Below are 16032 nucleotides of genomic sequence, written 5' to 3'. Positions count from 1 at the left end.
TCACCCACTGTTTATCTGGAATTCCTCCTCATCACGTAACTTCTGTTCAGTTAGCATCCACCTTGGTTGAAAGTCCAGAACCACTCAGCACTCAAGAAATCCCGGCTGACTACAGGGCGTTCCAGGATGTGTTTAGCAAGCAAGCAGCCACCAAATTACCACCGCATCGGCCATGGGACTGCGCCATCGATCTGCTGCCTGGGGCTCAATTACCTAAAGGTAAAGTCTATCCATTGTCCATCCCGGAGCGCCAGGCGATGGAGGCCTACATCTCAGAGGCTCTCAACCAAGGATTCATTCGACCATCTACCTCACCGGCCGCTTCAAGCTTCTTCTTCGTGGGCAAAAAGGATGGAGGTCTCCGGCCCTGTATTGACTACAGAATACTCAACTCCCAGATCATTCAACAGCCCTACCCGCTCCCTCTGGTCCCAGCCGCCCTCGAAGAGCTTTGTGGGTCCCAGGTGTTCACGAAGCTGGACCTGCGGAGTGCTTATAACCTTGTTCGTATTCGTGAGGGAGACGAATGGAAGACTGCCTTTGTAACACCTACAGGGCACTACGAATACCTGGTCATGCCTTATGGCTTATCTATCAGTCCATCCGTCTTCCAAACGTTTATGAACGAGGTGTTCCGGGAGTTCCTTCATCAGTTTGTCATAGTCTATATCGACGATATCTTGATTTACTCCCGGAACATGGCCGAACATCGCCAGCACGTCCAGCAGGTTCTCCACAAACTTCGCCAATATCAGCTATACCTCAAACTGGAAAAATGTGAGTTTCATCAGTCTTCTGTTTATTTCTTGGGGTATAACATCAGCGCCGAGGGCGTGCACATGGACCAGAGGAAAGTTGATGCCATCCTGAAATGGCCACCGCCCCGCACTGTCAAGGAACTCCAGCGATTTCTTGGTTTCTCGAATTTCTACCGCCGGTTCATACAAGGTTACAGCTCCATTACCGCTCCTCTGACCTCCCTCCTGCGGGGTAAGCCTAAACATCTCACCTGGAACCCCGCTGCTCATGAAGCTTTCCAGCACTTGAAACATCTCTTCAGCACAGCACCCCTCCTACATCATCCTGACCCCGAACTCCCTTTTACAGTTGAGGTTGACGCATCCACTGCCGGGGTTGGTGCTGTGTTGTCACAAGCGGCCGGTGATCCTGCCCTCCTCCATCCCTGCGCATTCTATTCACACAAACTGTCTCCGGCGGAGCAAAATTATGACGTAGGGAATCGAGAACTTCTTGCCATCAAATTGGCCCTGGAAGAGTGGCGTCACTGGTTGGAGGGGGCTAGGCACCCAGTCACTATCATTACGGATCATAAGAACTTACAATACCTCCATGATGCCAAGAGGCTTAACCCCCGTCAAGCACGCTGGGCCCTTTTCTTCACCCGCTTCCACCTCAAGATTACATACAGACCTGGCTCCAAGAACATACCTGCCGATGCCCTCTCCCGTCTATCATCTCCGGAACCATCCACAGATCCAGAGCCCATCATTCCCTCTCATCTCTTCATCAGCCCCATCATCTGGAACATCGATCGAGACATCCAACAAGCCACTCTCCAGGAGCCTGCTCCGCCGGACTGCCCAGAAGGCAAGATCTATGTACCCAGCTCCCTACGTAATCGCCTTCTGGGTACAGTTCATCAGTCTCCGGGCTCTGGACACCCAGGCAGCAAACGGACCCTCTCGCTCCTACAATCCCGTTACTGGTGGTCTAGCATGCGCCGGGACACCATCAGGTACGTCCAGAGTTGCTCTGTCTGCGCCAGGTCTAACTCTCTCCGCATGTCCCCCCCGCAGGTCTCTTGGTTCCACTGCCCATTCCGGAGAGGCCCTGGTCCCACCTGGGTGTAGATTTTATCACCGATCTACCCAGATCAGAAGGTAACACCTGCGTCTTGGTAGTTGTAGACCGATTCTCCAAGATGTGTAAGCTGATCCCTTTGAGCGGTCTACCCACGGCTATGGAAGCCGCAGAACATCTCTTCAATCATGTGTTTCGTCAATTTGGCTTACCGGAAGAGATTGTGTCGGACCGGGGCCCTCAATTCATTTCTCATGTGTGGAAGGCATTCTTCAAACTACTTGGTGTTTCTGTTAATCTCTCCTCAGGCTACCATCCACAGACCAATGGCCAGACAGAGAGGAAAATCCAAGAGCTCGGACGTTACCTCCGGGCATACTGTCAGGAAGACCAACACAGCTGGAGCAGGTTCCTCCCGTGGGGCCGAGTACGCACAGAACTCCCTGCGTCAGGATTCTACAGGATTAACACCATTCCAGTGCGTACTCGGTTACCAGCCACCGCTGTTCACCTGGACGGAGGAGCCCTCTAATGTTCCAGCTGTTGACTACTGGTTCCGGGAGAGCGAGAGAGTGTGGGACTCAGCTCACCACCATCTTCAACGAGCAATTCGCAGGGACAAACACTTTGCGGATGCCAGACGTAGGACTGCTCCCCTATACCAACCTGGTGACTCCGTCTGGCTCTCTACCCGCGACCTCCGTCTCCGGCTCCCGTGCCGCAAGCTGAGTCCCCGCTACATAGGTCCGTTCAAGATCCTGAGGCAGATCAACGATGTCACGTTCCAGCTTCAGTTCCCTCCCAGGTATCGCATTCACCCCACCTTTCACGTTTCACTCCTTAAACCCTACTTTCCCTCTGCCACAGAAACCCAGGGAGCTGAGGCTGGAGCCCCTCCTCCAGAAATCCTGGACCAGCCTTCCATCTACACGGTCAACCAGATTCTGGATTCGCGACGTCGAGGAGGCCGTCTGGAATACCTTATCGACTGGGAGGGGTATGGTCCTGAAGAACGCTCCTGGGTTCCTCGGGACGACGTACTGGATCCCAGTCTACTTACTGATTTCCATCACAACCATCCTGAGCGTCCTGCCCCTCGCGGTCGTGGTCGTCCTCGGCGTCGCGTTAGGGTGTCGGGAGCCGCCCCTGGAGGAGGGGGTAGTGTCAGGCGTTCACCTCAACCACCCTCACAAGCCACTTCACAGGAAGCTCCACCCACCCGGTCCTCATCACCAGAATACTAATTACATTCACCTGTTCTCATTAGCCACTCCCTATATAAGGAACTGTTTGCCAGTCAAGCTTTGTCTGGTCTCAGATGCACACCAGATCGCCCTGCTCCCCGAAAGACTTGACTTCTTCATTGTGGATTACTCTCTGTTTCCTGTGATCATCCCTGGCTTGTTATGTTTGGACTCTATGCACGTACCACTTCAGGAAAGTCTGCCATACTTACCATTTCATCTGTTCAACCCTGCCAAATCTATCATTAAACATTGTATTCAGTTTCACTTACCTGTCGTCTCCTCCTGTGTGTTCGTCTGTGTGTGTAGCGTGACAGTAAGAGTACAGGTGGGAGTAAAATGTTCAGCAAATCAGAATGATATGAAAGTGCAAAATTACGAAGAGCCTTAAAAATGAGAAACAACATTATAATTACACAATATTTAACAGGAAGCCAGTGTAACTGATAAAGCACTGGAGAGGTATGCTAAATGGAAAGGGTTATCATTAGGCAGGCAGCTGAATTATGGACCTGAAATTTGTTAAGAGGTGGTAAACCAAAGAGAAAAAAATTACAATAACTAATTTGTGAAGTGATGGAGGCATGTTCAAGAATGGCAGTACTGGTACAGTAGGTGTAAGAAATGGGTGGACATGTTTGATATACCATAGATGGAAGTATGTGGAACAGTTGATATTATATTGTGTGCTTCAAAGGATAGATTACTAGTTACACCCAAACTCTTGACCTGAGAAGACAGAGAAACTATGGAGTTATCTAAGCATGGATCTGAACTTTTTGAAAGAAATGGTAAGTTAGTAACTGGCTAAAAATGAGCAAGATTATTAGGGTCAGCACCCAGCAAATTGTGTCCAACCCTAATCAACCACACATGATCTAATCAAGATATTTAGGATTACTTCATACTTGGAGAGGTATGCTATATGTGTGTTTGAGCTGGGTTGAAACTGAAGTCTGCAAGATGATAGCTCTCTAAGAGCCGGGTTAGAGATTCCTGCTGTAAAGTTTCAGGAGTGACAACCGCATTCAAGTACGTGAATGAATCCTCTATGTCACAGGTGTCACACTCAGCTCCTAGAGGGCTGCGGCCCTGCAGAAATTAGTTCCAACCCTGCTCAAACACACATACCATGTACTTTTCAAATAACCCTGAAGGATGTGATCAGCTGGATGTGCATTTAATTAGGGTTGAATCTAAACTCTGCAGGGCTGTGGCCTGTGTTTGGATTTTATTTTGGAAGATTATATGAGCTTGTTTTTATTTACTGTTTTTTAATAGCAAGATCTGGCAACACTAATGAGCCAAGCCATACCTCGTTCCCTGTGATTTCATGCATTGTAATTATGTCACTATTTACTTCAGTTTGTGGGGAGAGGACACAAAGTGGAGGAAAATGTTGTTTGAATCCCATTTTCTGCATTTACATACATTATATACATACACCCAGGGGCGGATTAAGGTGGTCAGGGGCTCCTAGGCTACTGTTTGTGTGAAGCCCCCCTTAAAGGTGTCCTATTATGCTTTTTCACTTTTTGAATTTTAGTCAGTGTGTGGTGTGTATGTTTGGGCATAATAAGGATCTACAAAGTTACATATTTCAAGGCTCACTCCAAAGGGAGATATTTCGTTTTTAAAAATTCCCTTTTCAAGAACTACAATGAACGGCTCCTTTAGACTACAGCGTTTGTTTTCCGGATGTTATGATGTCACAACGCGGCCATAAAATATCATTAAAATAAATCCCGCCTACTGAAATTCGATTGGTTGGGGCGTGGGTAGGGATGAGGTGGAGGATTAGCCTAACTTTAGTGCATTGGCTCCTCTAGGGGTTAGGGGCTATGCCCCCATAAGAAAATTGTTCATTTTAAATTTAAATGCAAAAATCTGGTGCATTTTGAGAGACAAGTTCACAAGAACGAGACGAGGTCGAGATTTTTACGCATTTTTAAAAAATTCTCAATGACCAAATACATGACCGTATGATCTGCAGTTGCATTTTGAATTGCTTTAACTTATCTTGTAATAAATAAACAAAAGGTTTATTTAGTTCCCCTTCCGTCATACACTTCGCGTTGTGTCGAGTGTATGACACTAGGGGTCGCTCTTTGGGTGCCCAAACACCTCTGACAACTTTGAGAAAAGGCCAATGAAATTGGATGTGCAGATTTTGCATTGCTGGCCACACCCCGGACATCCGGGTATAAATAGGGCATCGCGAGATCTGCTCACTCGTTCTTTTCTTCGGAGCCGAATGCAGCGTCTCTCCTATGAGAAACTGTACTATTCACCTCTTCGTCGTTGGATTTATGGCGCAAGCAGCAGTCTCTCCCTGCTTTACACAGATAAGTGTTGTGAGAGATTCCCTGGGTGCTTCAACAGCGATCTTGAAGAACAATCTTCTTCCTAAAAGAGTAATTTCTTTAAAAGAGCTGGCGTGGTTGGGATTGTGTGTTGGTAAACATGCCTTTCCCTCGTGTCCTTCTGGTTGCGGCTTACCCCCCAAATGATCAACACGATCGTTGTGTTCAGTGTTGGGCTATGCTCACGCTGATGCAGCGCTTGTTGTTTCATGTTTTGCTTGCAAAATCATGATCGTGGGCGTGCTTTGCTCTTGAGCCGTGTGCTTTTACTTGAAGCCGCGGCTCACCTCGACTGCTTCCCATTCTGATCCTTCTACTTCCGGGTACAAGGCCGCTGCGATGTGCGTCAATGGGGAGCAATAGGAAGCAAGAAGGTTCCACCGGGTGAAAACCCCGCAAACCTCTGCTCCTCACGCCCCTCGGTTGAGCTTCCGGATGAGTTTGTTAGTCTGTCTCAGTACGGCTGACTTTCTTATTCAGAGCCATTGGTGAGCCATTTGAAGCTGAAGTTTCAGCTGAGCAAGCCTCTGCGGGGGGCTGATTCTTAGTTTGAGACGGACACTAAAATGGCGTCCATGCTTAAACGGGCAGCCAAGGAGGGGCTGAATAATAGACATCTGAGTAACAACCTTTACGCTGATTTCCAGTGCCTGTTCCCCGGAAGTGCACGAGAAGTTGATGAAATCGTGGAAGGCTCGGTTTTCGTCCAGAACGCGATATATCAACTCCTCCTCCTTCACCACCCTCGATGGGGGTCCAGCGAGGGGGTTTACGGAGGATCCCCAGGCGGAACGGCGATTGCGATGCACTCCCTGCAAAACGTCGCCACTTGACAGTATCCTCCCAAGGCTCCCGTCTAGGGCCTGTAAGCTCTCTTCGGGCAAAGGCTTACACGGCTTCTGGACAAGCTGCGTCCGTGCTGCACGCCATGGCCATCCTGACCGATTACACTCTCTGAGCTATGAAAGTTGCGGCGCAGGTTTTAGGAAGGGCGATGTCCACTTTGTTGGTCCAGGAGCGCCACCTGTCAGAAATGCGGGAAGTTAGAAGTCCGTTTCTTGAACCCCCATTTTTAAAGTCTGATTACATTGTAATCAGCACAAACTGGGCTACAATAATATGTAAGGAACATTAATGTACATGTTTGTGTTTTTGAGAAAACAACATTTATGCGTGGTTAGTGAAAAACTAAAATCTTTTACTCACTAAAATAAGGCCATGAAACACATTCAGAACATTAGTTCTCAAGACTTTTGAGAACTGGATGTGGTAGTCTAGAGTTTTTTCTACAAAATGATGTGAAAATCATCTCATTCACTCGTTTACAGAAAACAATATATTGATTTAAATTTTCTAAGACATGATTTGTGATTGAAAGGGAATATGCAAGGGAGTGACAATGCCCATGAATATTTAGTGATTCACACCTGAGAGACAAAAGGCCCTCCTCTAATGGCCCATCAATGAGACTGTGACTGTCAGGTAGAAACAATGAGATTCAAAAAATGGAGTTTTAGACTATTTGTATTTTATTTACAACACAGTATCATCAAAACATACATAATGAAGGTCAAAAGCACATTATTGACTACACTGATCTAACCATAGAGACGTGAACAAACTTTGTGTCATTCCTGAAAACTGTTTTCTGAATTCTGTTCAACAAGTGAAACAAGTAAATTATACCTAATATTTAAGTGATTGCTGCTTCTTTCCATGGATTTAAGAAACACAACTCATCATCAGTAGTCCAGGAAATTGTTTTACAATAAAAAAAATCAGTGTAGTTGCACATCTGATGTTGGTACAGCACTCTTCATGTGGCATTCATGTAGCATTCATCTGTGGTGCAGGTATCAGATCACTAGAAAAACAAACAAACAAACAAAAAAACATCTGTAAGCATGTTAATATCAGGAGCATCTGTAATATATACATATAGTATGATTTTGTAGTCATAGACTCACACTTGCTTTATACTATCTTTAAAAAATGGCATTTTGTATCTGAGAAACTAATTGTTATTGTTTAGCACCTTAAACATCTATTCATTAACAGAGTATTAATAAACTAATATTTTCCCTTTGTATTGCGATAGATAAATAAATAAATAAATAAATAAATAAGATTTTATAGTCATAAACACAAGCATGCTTTGATGTATTATACAACACAAAACCATTTTATGTCTGGGAAAATAATTTATTATTGTTAAGCACGTCATAAACATCTATTCGTGAACAGAGTATATAACAGTAGTTTTGCCTAAAAAATCTTAGACTCTATCATTCAGTGTTACAATGTAAACAATATTACTTTTATATCGCGTCATTTTTATGTTATAGAACATTAAAAACATCCTGGCGTCATGAAACATTTTGATGCAATGAAATGAAACATACTTCATAACGTTTCACTTGATTGCACATGTAGTCAGGACTTACACAGTAGTTTGTAAAAAATCTAACTACTATAATGTGTACAAGTTATGTATCACAGTAACACAACAACTAACTTAGGCTAATAAAAGAAAGACTTACTCTTTCGGTGGATCTCGCCGTGCGTGGCACCGCGCTCTTCCTCTGAGGAAAATATAAATCTTACTCCTCACAGCGTGTCTTCTTCCAGTAACAAGATGCAAGTAGCCCAGATAAACAATGAAGTCAAGGCACGCTGCTTTGTTTACGTTGATGTGGGCGGTACGCCACTTGCGCCTCCACATGGCTGATTATAATATCAAAAGTGTATGTAGCTCATGATCAAATTAAAAATAATTAGGTCTGACGAGAAAGACTGGACATGGGGTAGGTTTCATACAGATTACTTTAACACATGATATTTGTTTTCGACAAGACTTGCTTCATTTAAAAGTAGACGTCAGGCTTTCTATAGATATATGTCTCATGTCTCTGTGTGGAGTATTCGCTGAGTTTTAGTTCATTTTAGGGACGCATTTCTTAATGACGATCACAGAGAACAACGCAGCAGACTGCATACCCTGTTTGTTTGCTTTATTTCACAAAACCACAGAGTGTTGTTATTATGAGTGTACACAAATAAAAGTAGATTCCTTACAGATTCGATTGATGTATTGCTCTTATCTGTACGATCAAAAATGACGGAGTAATTAAAGTTCTTTTTGGCGGTATCAGAAAAACTGCCACAAACCACGCCGGCGTGTTTTTTGACCCCAGGTTCTCCCTGCGGCCTATCCCTGTCGCCCGCACCTTCATGAAGGTCACGGAGGCTGCCCTTGCCTCTCAGGGAAGTGGGCATATGCATTCTCAGTTATCTCGGTGACTGGCTGGTCCTAGCACACTCATGAGGTTCGGTTTGAACTCTCAGGGATGTGGTTCTCAACCACCTGGCTCGATTGGGACTTCAGGTCATCTGGGAAAAGAGTAAAACTCCTCAGTACAGGTTTTCTCTTTTCTCTGTGTGGACTCGGTCACTGTTCTTCACGTCTTTCTTAAAACTGTGCATAGTCAGTGCGTGAGAGCACTCAGATTCAGTACAGCGGCCCCCTTTTATGTACCGAGGCTTCTGGGGCATATGGCATCCTCAGCCGCGGTCATGCTGCTGGACCTGATGCATATGAAACCACTGTAGTACTGACTTCATACCAAGTCCCGAGATGGGCGTGGTGCCCAGGCACACATTGTGTGTACATCACATTTTTGTGTAGCAAAAACCTTCATGCCCTTGGGGACACATTTTGTTTCTACAGGCAAGGGTGCCCCTCGAACAAGTGTCTAGACGCACTGTGTCACAGCAGTTGCTTCCAAGTCAAGCTGCGGCGCCATGTGCAACGGGCATGCAGCCCCGAAGGTCCGGTTAGGCCCTCGGCTGCTTTGGCGTTCGATTGCCTAGAGTTGTTGACAATACTTCGGGCTCTGAAGAGGTTTCGGCCTTTGTTCAGGGCAAGCATGTGTTGGTCTGCACAGACAACACAGTGACTGTGGCGTACATCGACCACCAGGAAAGAACCTTCTTTCTCAGGGGGAAGGGTACAATCTGGTACCCATGCCCAGATCTCTGGTACTTCCTTTTATGGTCCCTGAACGCGACCAGGAAGTCCCCAGAAACCTTCCACCCGCAGTGGTAAGCACCTTATGCAGGACAGAGCCCCCTCCACTAGGTGGTGGTACGTCCTGGAAATAGCACAGGTGTTCTTCCTAAGGGAAGAACCCATGGAGATGCGGCATCAAATCTGTGCTATCCCTCCTCCTAGCACCTTTCTGCTTCTACGCCCAAGGTCCATGTGACAGCCACCGTGACTTGGTGGAACGCAGATTGGTGGAGCACAATTTGTTATCATCCTTAGGTGCCCGGAAGTTGATCCCTCCCTGGTTGCACCACATCCCCTTTTGAACTGTCTGAGGTCCTTTAGATCTACAGTAAGATCTGTTGAGCCCTTTCAGTTCGCTTGTTCTATGCCCGCTCTATGGAGACGGCTTCCCCGACTATGCTCACCTCTGTTAAAGAGCAGGAAATTCAGGCCGGTAAACTCTCACGTTGTTCTGAGAACCTGGCCTGAATACATGCCCAAGGTACCCACCACTCCCTCCAGAGATCAGGTGGTGGCCCTGCAAGCTATTCCTTCCCAGGAAGATGACCCCAACCTTATTTTGCCCAGCCCGTGCCCTACGCATTTACCTGGAACGTGCTCAGCTCTTCAGACATTCCAAACAGCTCTTTGTCTGTTATGGAGGACAGCAGAAGGGGAAGGCTGTCTCCAAGCAAAGGATCTCCCACTGGCTTGTGGATGCGATCCGAATGGCCTACCAGGCCACAGGCTTACCCTGCCCACTGGGAGTGAGAGCCCACTTGACCAAAGGTGTCGCTGCCTCGGCAGCTTTTGCGAATGGGGCCTCTTTAACAGACATCTACAGAGCTGCAGGTTGGGCTACACCTAACACATTCACCAGGTTTTACAACCTGCGCATGGAACCAGTGTCTTCTAGAGTCTTGAACGCAAGCTCTTCGACTCAGCACTCTGGTTTGGTGTAGAGCTTGCCATAGCGCTTTCCCTTACGGTGATTACATTTCTATAAATTCAGTAGGTTTCCTGATGTGAACCCTGAACAACCTCTCCATTACTTGGCACTTCTGGACGTAGCTGAAGTTCAGTGGAGGAACTCGCTATAAGAATCCAATGCAAGGTAAATGGCTTTTTGCAAACTCTTGGTTGGATTAGTGCCCTATATGTAGTGGCTCCTCATGCGGCCCAATGTGTGTAATTTCCACCTGTAATTGCCTGTGATGTGGTGTTTTCCCTGAGACATTCCTGTCTCTAAGTTCTGAGTTTTTGGTAGTCTCCCCTGGGGCCGGCTGCACCAGCTAGACTTAAAAAAGCTGGGTGTAAGCCTTACGCTGGGCTTTGCAACGTCCAACTTTACGATAAATATTTAGACCTGTTGCACCAGCTAAAACTACGACCAGGTGCAACTACGCCGGCGTAGACGATGCGCATCCACGCAAACATATTCTCTCGCAGTGATAGCTGAGACGACACCCACGCTGCAATGGCTACAACTACTAATATTGCTTAAGACATCATAACAAGTGAAGCCACTGCGAAATAATTTCATTAACGAAATATTTCCTAACATGTCCGTGTTTTTGTATCTGAGGTCTCCCTGCACATTCCCATGACATATTTTTTCAGACTCACACTAAAAAAAAAGGCAACAGGTTAAGTAAAATATAATGAATGTAATACAATGCTTCTCTGTAGAGTTTTTTGTAGCTATCGAGTTTATGTACAATGAATGTCTTTCCTGAGGTAAATGTGAATTAAGTTTCTTTTTTACTTTTACTTTTATAACTTTTGCGAAAAGTTTGTGCGTTGCTTGCATGTGTTGCTTGACCCCTCCCCATAATAATTGTTTATAGGCCACATTATCCTGCCCGAAAAGACCATAAATGTTACAGTTGGCGTCTGCAATAAATTGAAAACGAATCATGTCAGAGTAAATCGTGACTTTTCATTTTACGCCAACCTTTGACTAGGCGTAAGATTTAGTCTCAGACATAGCACTACGCCGAGATGGTGCAGTGGGTGTAAATACTATGCACGACTTGGGCATACAACTGGGCGTATACTCAGCTGGTGTAACCGGCCCCTGGTATGGAGCCCATCTCAGATCCCTTCACTGACATATATTCACTCTTTTCATTTCATTGGCCTTTTCTCAAAGTTGTCAGAGGTGTTTGGGCTCCCAATAGTGACCCCTAGTGTCGTATACTCGACACAACGTCTCAATTCCCTCCATCGGGGAATGAGGGTTACCATACATAACCAAAACGTTATATCAGTACCACCTTAGAACGAGAACGAGACTGAATACTATGTCATGAATATTTGCAGTGTCTTGGACACATTACTGAACTTGCCAGTGCAGTTGTTAAAGAACAGGAGATATTTGTTGCATAGTGGGAGTTCTTATTGGTGCTGCTGAGTTTAGCACTAACTGTAACTTGTGTAACAGTTTAACAGGAAGACCATAAAAAATAGTATTACAATAGTCATGAAGAGACAAGGGGATAGACCATAATAGCAGTGCTCCTCGTCAGTGTTGGGCAGTAACGCATTACTTTGTAACGCGCTACTGTAATTTGATTATTTTTTTTAGTAACGGAGTAATTTAACGCGTTGTACTTGCACAACTACTTCCGCGTTCTACTTGTTAGGGGTCGGGAGGTTCCGGTTAGCGTTCAGCGCACCTACATACAGACAGTTTCTCATGAGGACGCAGATTATTACTACATTTTAGGGCTGTAATTTCTTTAAATAAAAAAAACAATCATATTCTTTGCGTTAAAATGAATCATATTCAACCTGCTGAAAGGTTACTATAAATATATTTCCCTTCGGTATGTGCATTCTGAATAATAAATAAATACATTTCCCCACTAATCTGCCGCATTCTCATGGACAGCATTTTTCTTTTACTGATCATAATTCATACCTGATGAATTTGTTGTTATATGGTTTAACTTCAATTGCAATTTTTGGTTTTATTTGTAGTAAAACCATGGCTAATTTGTTTGTGTGCCTTGGCGCTCTTATTCCGAGCCCATACTGCTCATTCCATTGTTTAAAATGGCTGAATGAATGTGCGGTAACTGCCTTATTTAACGATGTTAAACCTTAAAATAATTTTTAACAGTAACACGCTGACAGTGCGACGATTGAATACTCATATTTTGGCATTAAACTACATACAGTGAAATGATGACAGAATATGACACAGAATAGTGACTAACATATTTAATACAGATAAATAAAGGTTCATTATGATCTTATTCATCAGATTTCACAAACTGCAGCGTCCCGATTAGGTCACTATAGAGCACTGACACCCTGTGGTGAACAATCACGTATGATTACCAGTCACTGCTTTCTCAGATCGGTTTATGTTGCATTAAAACTTCACGTTCCGTTGAGTTTGGAAAATTATATACGCAATAATTATCAGAATATGTTTTCTCCCGTCTCCGAAAATTTGCAAATTGGAAATCATCCCGCGAAATCTCATTTTAATAGACGTTTAAGTCAACTACATGATTACAGCGCATTGAAAATGTACATAACCGGAAATAACTGAGCCCTACGATTTCAAAACGGAAGTACGTCACGAGGCTCAGTGCAAGTAGTCCATTTCCAAATTAGTAATTAGAGTATAGTTACAAGCATGCGTTACCGCTGTGTTACATCATTGCTGACAGAATGTGATTTATCATGTAGATTATAAAAGGGGTGTTGGCTAGCACACGCGACGTCCTTTACCTCAGAACTACTTTGACTGGAAAGCGCCTGTGAGGCAGATACTACCAATGAAAACATAGTCAGCAAGGAGAGAGGAAAACCAGCGTTCTGTAGCTGGAAATACAATCATAATTTTTAGTTTATTTCTTTCAAAGACAAGAACATTATTGTGCGTTGTCAATTAGAGGGAAAGAAATCCTTTTCAACCGTGAGAAACTGAAAGGGCAACATGGCACATTAAAACTTATTGAGAACGTACCGGGTGCCGAGAGCAGCGCACCAGCTTCTATCGGTCTTTGTCAGGTGACGTCACACTCACGAGAATCGAATTGCATTTTGGGTATCGCCGCCATTTGTAAGGTATCAAAGCCGAGGTGTTCTGTAGTTGCAGAATCATCCTTTTGATTTGCTTCAAAATGGTACGTTTTTGTTGTGTTAAAGTCAGCGATGGTAAATTGCAGGATAGAAAAGGTTAAAAACTGACCACGAGGAAAGATATTTTAGGTCTCCCACTTGAAAGAAACAGTAGACAACATGCAGCGGAAATAACCAAGAAGCGTCGGATGGCCTGTGTAGCAGCGGTGATACGCAAAATCATCATATTTGCCCTCGATATTTTCATAAAGGTAAGTAAGCGATTTTTTAGTTTGTGCTTATTTTCTCTTTTTTTAGTACCTAATGTTATATCCACATGTTGTTTTGGGATATCAATGCTATTCAGTGGTGTAGTGCAGGTATACGGCGTAATGACAAGTGTGGATAAATGCAAATATTCCCTAAAAGCACTCAGTAAAGACAGTGATGCAGTCAGGAACATGGCGCCGGATTCCTTCGAAATATATTTGATGGTTGCGCCGGCGCGTCCCCCCACCACAGATGCTGCCTGTTCATACGCGAGAGCCTGTCAGCTTATATAATTATTATTGATAACTAATTTGAATCAGTACATTATAACGAAAACAATACCTTAAGAATGAATAGCAGGTTTTTAAACCAATGAACCGGTTAGTGGTAACACTGTTTTATACAATTGTTACAGGCACAAAATTATCCCTCATTAGTTTGTGGTGTCCTTTGGACACAGTATAGCGATGATTAACTGCTTTGAGATTTTCACAGAGAAACCATTTATTGTAAAAGTGTGTGCCAGAATGTGTTTTACCTACAAACTATTAATTATGTGTCAGATCATCTAGCACTTAAAAGAATCCATGTAGAAAGGGTCATCAGAAATGTTTGGCAGAAGCATCAAATCATCATCATCATCATCACATTATTATTAATATTATTAATTTTATTATTTATTTTCATTTTATTATTATTATTCAACTTTCTTTGTAGTACTTGCTCTGTGTCCACTTAGCAGTATGTTGATGTTCATCATGCTTGTCACATCTTCTGTTATGCATTTTTAAGCTGATTTTTAACACAGTGTTGTATTTATAATAAAGTATGTATAATGACATTTTCATAAATGTGTTTTTGATTGACTCCTTATCAGTACTTGTTATCAGCCAAAAGAAGTACGGAAAATGTTGAACAAACAGGGTAAAGTTTAATGGTATTAATGGTATAAGGAATTGTGCAAATCAATGGTAGACAAAACAGAACATATAAGTGTATTTTGTAAATAAGTAAAGTAAATACCAAAAGACCAATTGTCGTACCGCGCCGCTATCTGTTGCGTCGAGTCCAGCGAGAGTGGTCTATGGCACTGGACTTAACGCAAAAAGAGAGTACAAGACTTGTGCGGACAAGACTTGATGGGCGAGTGCGGGTGCGGTCACGGGCGCGGGCCGGCAGAGGGAAAGGCCAGTATCGTTTAAATTATGAAATTATTAAATTTAGTAAATTAGTAAGAGCAAAATGATGTGATACCTACTTTATATTTGAAATGTACATTTAATATGCCTTAACATTACAGAATACAACATGATCAATATGAACCTTTAACTTTTAATTTAAATAAATGTAATTTATTACATTACAGCGTTTAATACAAACTATGTAGGCTACAGTTTCAATTTGTTTATTGTGAAATAACTCAAACATGTATGTTTTTTTATTATGTCCTTTGATAAGCATTGTTCTGGGCTGCTGTTCCCAAAAGCTTTAATGCTTTAAAGACCTTTTGGAAATGTAGCCCTGTTTGAATGCACTGTCAGAAGTGAGAGAACTATGGCGTTTCGACGGGCTCTTTAATATAACGTCCACGTCCACGTCTTCAGAACGTGACGTCTGCGTCTGCCGACCGTGACTTCTGCGTCTGCCGAACGTGACGTCTGCGTCTGCCACAATACTATGGAAGGCCGGATTATTAAAAATTTCTTTACACTTCACGTGTACAGACGTTATAACGCGTGTACACGTAATTGCGTCTACACGCGTTATTTCGTGTACAGACGTTCTGACGCGTAGACGCGTAATTACGGGTAGACGCGTAAACACAAGATTTCCGGTGTTAAAATAAAAGTCACATCCACTAGCGCGCAAAACCATAAATATATTTATTATTATAAAGGACATTTTGAGGCAAAACATAAGGTGCCTTATAAAACATTAATATAATAATAATATAATTGTAAATAGTTATTTGTTTAAATTAATTATTTCCTGTTTCTTGTTCAGGATATATAAAATAATGCTTGAAACTTAAGGGCGTTTTATATGAAATACACTTTAATCAAAAAGATTCAAAAGAAATGTTTACTCCAAAGCCAAAAACATGTGCAGTTTTCTATATGAAAACTAAAAACATTTCAATAAAAATCTAAACACACACACACACACACACACACATGTTTGTTTTTGTGAATTGTGGGGACTTTCCATA

This window comes from Labeo rohita, chromosome 18 (genome assembly GCF_022985175.1).
Source record: "Labeo rohita strain BAU-BD-2019 chromosome 18, IGBB_LRoh.1.0, whole genome shotgun sequence".
Lineage (NCBI taxonomy): Eukaryota > Metazoa > Chordata > Actinopteri > Cypriniformes > Cyprinidae > Labeo > Labeo rohita.
The sequence above is the reverse complement of the archived record's forward strand: the minus strand, read 5'-3'. Positions refer to the sequence as shown.